Raw genomic sequence first — 6,000 nt, 5'->3', positions numbered from 1 at the left:
CCTCCCTCCCCCAGCTCCCCTCCCCGCATCATCACAGCCAAGCTCATTAGTTCTCACTGCTGCCCTTGTTCTGACCTCAGGGTTATGGAAACGTCAGCTCTGTTTTCACAACCTTCCATCAGCCATGCTCTATGGCCATCCCTCTCCCCTGATCAGACTCCAATCCCATCAGCTTTGTAACAGCTGCTCCCTCAGGCTGTAGCAAGAAGCCACGAGCCAGGGACAACCTGGGATGAGGCCTGGGGGTCCTGGCTCTCAGGCCGTGGCCCCCTTAGATCCCACGGAAAAACGGCTGCTTCCCAGAATAACAAAGCCATAAATCTACTGTACTATGAGGAAGAAAAAGCCCAAAGCCAAACTGCCCTATGTGTGGGAGGTTGGGGGTGAGAAAGGAGCAAAAGAAGACCCAGCCCCGCACTTAGGAGGCCCCAGTCTGGGAAGTCCGGGAGACTCCCCTTGCGCAACAAGCGGCAACAGAACTCGGCGATCGGCCAGACCTTTCGTTTTCAGGTGGAGTAACAGAGGCTCAGGGAGGGAAAGGGTTTGTCCAATACCTCCAGTGAGTCTGCACAAAACTTCTGCCTCACCCCAAGCTCCTGCTCCAGCCCTGAGCTTTGGCTTGTCTGAGTCCTTCCCTGCCAGCTCCCAGTAGCAGAAAGGTCGTGATCCATCAGCAGGAAGCTGACCAGGCAGAGCAGCCGGGCCCACGGGGCCGGAGGCAAGATAGAAGTATGTGCATCTCTGCGGTGGCCCAGGGAAAATATTGACTTTCTGGCTAATAAAGCCAAATTCCTTGGAAGCTACAGCTCCGGACTGAGAAAATCCATCAGTGTTTCATAAATATTTGAAAGTGTCCAATGGATACTCACCGTGCGGTGGCTGAAGCCTGGGTTCGAGGGTGAACAGGGACAGAAAGCCCAGCCCTCACACAGCGCGGAAGCTCCAGAGTCACTTGGCCATCCATTCAGAAGCTGCCCGTATTTGTATTTGCTTTTGAAAGCAAAAGGAGCTCTGAAAGGACACACAGGAAACGAAAAGCAGGGTTACAGAGTAGGAAGGCGGAAAGGCTTCTTTCTCTATGCCGTGTTATCTTGTTTGGATTTTGAAACATGTGAATGTAATCCCTTTTCAAAATAATAAAAAAATTTTAAACTGCTTCTGGGGCCACTGTCTCCCTAGTCCTGTCTGGGTGCCAAAGGGAACTGAGGAGGGTATAAAACCAGGCCTGGCCTGGGGGCAACCAGCTGGGGGCAGGGGAGATCCAGTTGTCCATGCCAACTTCCATCACAGCTTTGGCTTGTGATTGTTTGTGTGCCTCTCTCCCTGCAGGCCTGTGAGCTCTGGAAAGCACAGAGCTCAGAGGAGCGCATTGTTGTTAAACAATCCTGAGTGTTTTAGGGAGAGCCTCTCCATACTGCAGATGCCGAGCAATGACAGGGTCGTACAAGTACATTCATAACAGGTAGGGGCCTACGACTGTTTACACCCACTGTGCCCTCAGAATTCCTGCCCATGCCCCCAACCCATGCTGCTGGGTTGGTCTTCATGGCCTAGGGTTGCTTGCCTCAGCCTCGATCATAGTAACAAAGCATTCGAGCCAGACAGGCCCTCGGAAGTCACCCAGTCCCGAGGGAGTTATCTAGCACCAAAGGGTGTGTCAGTGGCAAGGCTGGTCCTGGAACCTAGATCAGTTTATGATGTTTAAACCAAACTTCTTTCTCCAATGCATGGCAAGCCCTCCTGTATCCAGATGTCTTTGGTGATGAGGAGGTTGCTTAGCCAGCAGCCTGTCCTCCCCAGAGCTTCGCCAAGAGACAAGGAGACTAGAGCCAGACTCCGTCCCAGGTCCTCAGGGCCTTGCTAGGTGTTATTAAAGAACACAGCTTCCTCAGCAGCCTCAGGCCAGCATGGGGACTTGTCCCAAAGCATCAGCAGCTTCTCACCAGCAGGTCTGGGGACCCTCGGGCCTCTGCCCCAGCATAACTCAGCTTCCTAATCACTGCTGTGCACAGCAGGCTTCCTAGGGCCTAGCCTGACAAAGACAAGGGAGAACTTCTACCTCTTCCAGAGCAGCTGGTGGTCAGCCTGAGGCCTGCAGAGAGTGCCCGTGGTCAGCCCCAGCACAGTGGTTTCAATTCCAGCTGCAGGAGCATGGGGACAGAGGGGCATGTACTGGGAGTAGATGGGTGGGAGTTCCTTAAGGGAGGGGGCTGAGCTGGGGCTTCGAAGGCTGCTACTCATCACTTCAGCTGCAGATCCAACCCCTTCCCTCATGGTCTCACACCTGTATGTGCACACACATGTGCAAGCCTGAACAAACATGCACAAACACATCGTGGATGTGTGTGTTTCCATATGTGCCCAAGTACACAGGAACATGGAAAGTACATGCATATGAACAAAATGTCCTTCAACGCACACAGGTAGACAAGCAGGGGGTACAGTGGAGCTTGGTGGGCCCTCGAATCCTCAGACAGGGAGGCTGGGATGGGGCAGAGTTGGGGACTCTGGCAAACAAGAGCCTCCTACTTCCCAGCTCCGGGTCCTTCACCTGCCCCCAGGTCTCTCAAGGGGAGAGGAGAATCGGGGAAGGGAGGAAGCCCTGCACCCCGCCTCTAGCACATGCTTGCATGCCCACACTCCCTTACACCACATGGTGTGGGCGTGAGCTAGAGTCAGAGGGCCACATTAGGACATTGTTCTGTGCTAATTAGTTTCTGCAGCCCAGGTCGGCCTGGCAGAGATAGGAGACCCCCTTGTGGCCTGGCCCAACTCCCAGCCTGCCTGCTGTCGTGGCTGTGCCCCCTGTCCAGCCCACGATCTTCTCTCTCTGCCCTCCTCCTGCACCCACCCCCTCAACCCTCAGCTCTCCCGTCTCGGGGGTGAGCTCTGGGGGTCTCCCTGGGGTTCCATCTGCCATGTGGAGCACTCCTTTCTGAAACCTCCCAGGCCACAGACCCTTGGCTTTGAGCAGATCCCGAGGGCACTATCGACACTGGCCAGTGGGGCTGCTCCAGCTCTGCTTCCCTCCAGGGACCAACTGCAGCCCCACTGCATGCGCACCTGGGAGAGTCCAATGGGATGCAACCGGGATGACACCTGACATGGCTCATTTCATCCTCTCAGCAAACTGTGGTTACAACTTTTATTCTTATTTTATTAGTGACAGTGGGGAGGGAGGTGTGGTCACAGAGAGTCTGAGCTAGGTGTCACACATGTCCAAACACCTCTTCTCTCTGTCTTCCCAGGCAGCCTTGTCCATTGTGGGGCCTCAAACACCCTCTCTATGTTCCTCAGACACAGTCCCAAACCTGCCCCTCCTGCACTCTCTCCCATTTCAGGAAATTTTCCTCTATTCACTGGCCCCTCATTGACTCCTTTTTCTTCCTCACCCCGAATTCCAAGTCCTGTCTGCCTTTAGGATCTCTCTCAACCCCTCCTTTTCTCCGTGTCCACATTACCACTATCCTGTCCCAGGCTGCTGTCATCTCTCCCCAGAATGAACGCAACAGCCTCCCCCAGCTACTCACCCGCTCTCACTCCTCTGCAAGTTTCTCTCAGCCAAGCAGCGAGATCTTTCAAAGCTATCAATCAGATCTCATTTCACCACCACCCCTCCCTTAAAACCTTATAATCCTTCCCAGCTCCTAAGGTGGCTGATAGCACCTGTGAGGCTTCTCTGGGCTGGTTCACCACACATCCCCGCAGCTCCCTGCCTGCCAGCCACACTGGCCATGCTGCCTCAAGGCCTTTGAATAGCATGGGCTGTTCCCTCCACCTGAAATATCCCTGCTGTGCCCCCAGCAAGATCCCACTTCAGGCCTCAACCCAGGCCTTTCCTTTCCCCTAAAAGAGCGTTTTCCTGAACCCCCAAAAGCTCCTCCCTTTCTCTTTCTCATTCTACACTCTTCCTTTAGAGCACTTATCCTAACTTATTACATATTTATTCCTTTTTTTTTTGTCTAATATCCATCTCTTTCAACAGATATTAGCCCTGAGAAGAAACCAACGTCTATTTTACCGATCACTAGAGCACTGTCCCTGGCACAAAGTCGTTGCTCAAGAAACACTTGAATGAACGAATGAATGAGTGGATGAATGAATGGTAAGCCTCCTTGGCTAGAAGAGAGTGGAACATGGGCACCCACAGAGGACGGGAGTGGGGACAGGGAGGGCAGCCTGGATCTGCAAAGACAAGGACCCTGGCCTAGCCCAGGACGTGGCTCTGGTTGGAGGGGGCGGACAGTGGAACGAGCCCCCTCGGCTGCTCTGCGGGCAGCGGGGTCAGGGTGCAGAGGGAATGGATGGGAAGGGCTGGGGTGGGCTCATGTGTGGGTGCGTGTGAGCGCGCATGTGTGGAAGGAGTGACGTGCGCGCTGGCTGCTGCGTGGGGAAGGGGGAGCTAGCCTCATTGCTGCAGATTTGTATTCCTGCCGACTTTTATTTCAGGCCTTGTTTATTTCTCCTTAAAACGCGGCTGCTATGCCAAGAGTCGTACCCAAATTAGCTGCGAGTGTGTAATTTTACAGCTATTACCCGGGTGTTTCTGTGACTTGGGTAATAACTAGGGAAATATAAACAAACAACAGCAAAGGCAGTTTAGCAAGGAGGCCTCTGAGTTCGGTGTCTCTGTTTTGAAGTGGAACAAGTCCCATCTCTCCCCTGTCCCCATTCCCACCACCCCTCTCTGAGTCGCATCCGGCCCAGTAACTGGGGATTGGGAGGCCCAAGGGTCCCAGAGCCCCAGCCGTGAAATCCTCCTCTCGTTGCCCCTCCCCCCGGGAAAACAGGCCCATCCCCAGAGGCACAGTCCCACCTACCCACAGCGAAGACCCCCTCATGCTCCTCCTCCACAAAGGCAAACAAAGGCTGGCCTAATTCTGTGATATTTCCCTTCTCTGGTGGCTAATGGCACCAGAGCGTGTGTGACATTTCGCTCTCTCTCCTCTTTTATTCCTGCTTATTATCTGGCTGCTGCCAGAGGCTCTGGGCTGAGGCCGGCACTGGCGCCCACCCCACCCTATCCCTCCTCCTCTTTGCCTCTGTCCCTTTTACTCTCCCTCACAGTACCTTCGTCATCTCCTCCCAAGAGGGACAAAGCTTGTCCCTCATCCTCCAGGCCCCCTCTGAGGGAAATGGGTCCCAGCAGAGGTCTGTGCTGGGAGGGGGTGGTCTTGGGCACCCAAGATGGGGGCAGGTCCTCAGGACCCCGCATCTCACCTTGGCTCCAATGCAGCCTCACAGAAGCCTCCGGTGTACCCCTCCCTCCTCCGTGCCTCAGTTTGCCTCTATCTGTGCCATGAAGAGGTGAGTCTTGATCCTGAAGGCTCTTCCTGCTCTAGTATTGAAAGTGAACCCCTAAAGGCTTGAGGGATGGCAAAGCCATCGAGGGGTTTTATGGGGCTGTGGGGAGTCTAGGCTGTGGGATTTGCAGCAAGAGGGGTGGGCTTGGGCCAGGAGTCGAGGCAGAGCCAGGGAGCCAGGGCAGAGGAGAAAAAGCTGGAGATCCCTGTGTGGGCAGCTGGCCTCCACTTCAACACACACAGTCTTTGAAAATGCTAACTTTGTTTTTCTTCCAAATAATCTTCATTTTAAAAAAATTACAAGAAAGAAAGCAAAAAACGTCAAACTCCCTCTTGTCTCCCCTAGAGGCAACCCCTGTGAATGCTTCACTGTGTATCATTGCCAGCTTTTTCTGAGGTGTCCCTGTTCTATATATTTTTATACACAGACTTTTTTAAAAAAACAAAAATTGGATCATGGCATACATATTGATCAGCCACTTGCTTTTTTCCCTCACCAATATATCATGGACACCTTCCAGGTCAGTACAAAAGGATCAATTTTTAAATGGCCACAGGGTGCTCCATTGTACTGCAGGACCACCAGCCCCACACGGAGGGACATCTGGGCTATCTTCAGTTTGGAGCTGTATCTGTTTTCTGGCAGAATAAATAATGGTTACCTGACAACCCAAAGCTTAGCGTCTTAAAGCAAGCG

Source organism: Pan troglodytes, chromosome 16 (assembly GCF_028858775.2).
Source record: "Pan troglodytes isolate AG18354 chromosome 16, NHGRI_mPanTro3-v2.0_pri, whole genome shotgun sequence".
NCBI classification, from domain to species: domain Eukaryota; kingdom Metazoa; phylum Chordata; class Mammalia; order Primates; family Hominidae; genus Pan; species Pan troglodytes.
The sequence above is the reverse complement of the archived record's forward strand: the minus strand, read 5'-3'. Positions refer to the sequence as shown.